Below are 3048 nucleotides of genomic sequence, written 5' to 3' on the forward strand. Positions count from 1 at the left end.
CGGGAATAGAACATGCCAAGACGCCAGACTGGATCCGCACTTGTTCCTCAGCCGGTTTACACCAAGTCGCGTCGATGTCCTCGGGCCTCGACTGCGGGAGCGTACTGTTATTCTTGTAAGCGCTGCTGCCAACGAGGGTCGAGTCGGGCTTCAAATGTCGGCGCTACAAAGTCATACGTGGTTAGAAACAACATCGTCTTTAACGTTTGCCAAAAATACAAATCATACATGTGTCGTGTCTGTGTGTTTTGAAAGGTTTGGCGGTTGCCGGGTGGATGTGGGCGGTTCTGTGTCCACACTCTACGGGATCCGCCCCCCGCAACCTTGACGGCAGGGGGTGGACAAACTTTTGGATTGGACGGCCACAATGAGTTGTGAAATTTGACAGAGGGGCCGAACTAGGAGTAGATCGATGGAGTGTTTTGGTCACCTCACCTCATCTGAGAAAAAAATAAATATTTAATTTATTTAATTTAATTATTTAATTTTAAATGAAAATGAAAAAAAGTCTGACAACAAAATATCTCGCTTTTACGGAACCACAGTATTTAGAAAATAAAACATTTACGAGGTTTATTCATTACATTTTGTTCAAGTTCGGCGGGCCGGATGAAAACGTTTAACGGGCCACATGTGGCCCCCGGGCCATAGTTTGCCCACACCTGCTTAAGAGACTCAAAATGAATGTTAAAGATCGAGGCTGTCTTTAATGTTTAGAAAATGTGTGAGCGTGAAAGTATGCGAGAGCGTGACATGTGAGAGGTATATGAGTGACGGAGAGAGTTGGAGTGTGTCCTGTGAGAGCATGTGTGTGTTGCGTGAGAAAGTATGCATAATCGAGAGAGTGACAGTGTGTGTGTGTGTGTGTGTGTGCGTGTGAGTGTAAAGAGTGTGAATATGAGAGGTCAAGTGTGCATGTGATTTTGTTTGTGTGTGTGTGTGTGTGTGTGGACTGCGCTTATGTACTTGTTTAGGAGAGAGGGCGTGTGTGTGTGTGAGAGGGAGAACGCTAGTGTGGCCGTGCATGCAAATTGGCAGAAATTGCAGAAATTGCATTAGAGAGGGACAGTTTACATATGTGTGAGAGCAAAAGAATGCAAGTGAGCGTTTGTGCGTGTGTGAGAGAGCGTGTAGATTTTTGTGCGTGTGAGTGTGACTGTGTGAGAAACAGCAAGCTTCCTGTGAGAGGTAATATGTGTGAGTTAAGTCATTTTGTGCGTGTGACAGGGAAAAGAAGTTGTCGTGTGTTCTCGCGACGGCGTGGGCGAGTCTCACGGTGAGTCAGTTGATTGACAGGTGATTAGTGCAGTCTTTGCCCCGCCTTTCGCTGGGGACAGGCAACAAGCGTGCATGTATGGACGAATAGATGATCCCCGAAACGACAAGCACGACCAGCAGTCTTGCCACAGCCTACAGAGGGAAGCTTAATTGATTCGAACCAGCTTCATTTGCTCCAGGATGAGTGAGAAGCCCGCGAGAGCGGCAAGGCATGTTTAATAGTCTGAGCGCATGCGTTTGAATAAATCACGATATGGATTATGTTTATATATATATTTTTTTGCTCCACACACACACACACACACTCACAAAATGAATCCAATCCAATTATTATTACGTGGTATTTTTCCAAGCAAAAATTAAGAAAAAAAAAAATCATGACTGAAATGACCTTTTATGAGAAAACTCGAATTATTGTGAAACGATCCTCGTTTAATTTTATGCATGAGATTTTGCCTTTTTAAAATGGATTTACATACATGTAAGATGAAAAGAAAGCTTTTGGATTTCAAAATTGAGGGGGTGCAACGGCCCAATCATGACTGCTGTTAAAAATTAAATTACAATGATTTTTTTAAAAAGAAAAATACAGCTCATGCATTCCCCGATGTATGGCAAGAATGTATGTCAAGTTTTCGGAAATGAGAGAAACATACAGTCGGGCGAACCGCTCCGTGGTCGCCACCTCCTCTAAAAGGTCAGCATTCTCATCACGTGCTGCGTACAACAAGCGTGCGTATACATTCTATTTTCCCGCAAAGCTGTCGTGTGCAACAATCAAACCCAATGTGTTTCCTCGGTCTAATTAATGTAGCAATTAGGAAAAAGGAAAAGTAGCTTCCTGGGGGCGCCTTTTTGCTAATTAGACGTAGCTAACGCGAGTGATATGCATCGTGATTGGAAGTGACAGCCGGCGCCTTGATGCAGGCGGGATATTAAAGGTTGTGCCACACGCCAGCGTCGCAAGTGTGGCTGCAACGACTAACGTTGGGTGTTTGGCGCCACTGTCAGAGAGATCCAGTCATTGCGGAGGTTAGCTTATGTCATCATTTGTTTTTCGTGTCGGACTTTTGCTCCCATGCTACGTTCAGACTCCAAGATGAAAAGTCGGAATTTTCTCAACGTAGCGTCAACCGTCTGTGTAGTATACGAACGGGTGAATTTTAGCAAAAGAAAGATGAAATAAAGATAAGAATTGCATTTATTTATTTATTTTTTTCTTCACATTGATGTCATATTATATCCGAAAGTATTATTTTTAGGTTCGAGTTTTTATCCAATCAGAATTCATCTTGTGTTGCCAGGCAGATTTCACAATACCAGTAGAACGCAGGATTCGCCCGAGGCCTTCAGATTCAAATATTCGGGCATCTGTTCCGTGTGAGTGAAGGGGGCGGGCACATTTGATAGACAGTTGCGATAGCCAATCAGATCACGAGTTGGTTACAGTAAGCCTTCTCTAGCAACACGTTGAGGCTGAAATGCGATTGGACAAAAACATTTTTTTAAATGTTTTTTTTCATTTTATTTTTCATGCCATAACCGTGTGTTTTTATGAAGGACAATATTATAAAAGCGCTTGAGCTAAAGCATTGGTCCTACAGTGCTTTTTTTGGGGGGATTTTATATCAAATGGACCCAGCGGTGGAGGGGTTTTACGTAACGACACTCACGGTGCGTTCCAACACATTTTCCATCTTGTCATTTGCTGCTTGAGGAGCTCATCCATCCAGCTGTGCATGGCAACAGCGTTTCGTGGGCGGCCGGTGG

Source organism: Idiotropiscis lumnitzeri, chromosome 18 (genome assembly GCF_059441095.1).
Source record: "Idiotropiscis lumnitzeri isolate Australia: NSW breed Sydney's pygmy pipehorse chromosome 18, RoL_Ilum_1.0, whole genome shotgun sequence".
Taxonomy (NCBI): domain Eukaryota; kingdom Metazoa; phylum Chordata; class Actinopteri; order Syngnathiformes; family Syngnathidae; genus Idiotropiscis; species Idiotropiscis lumnitzeri.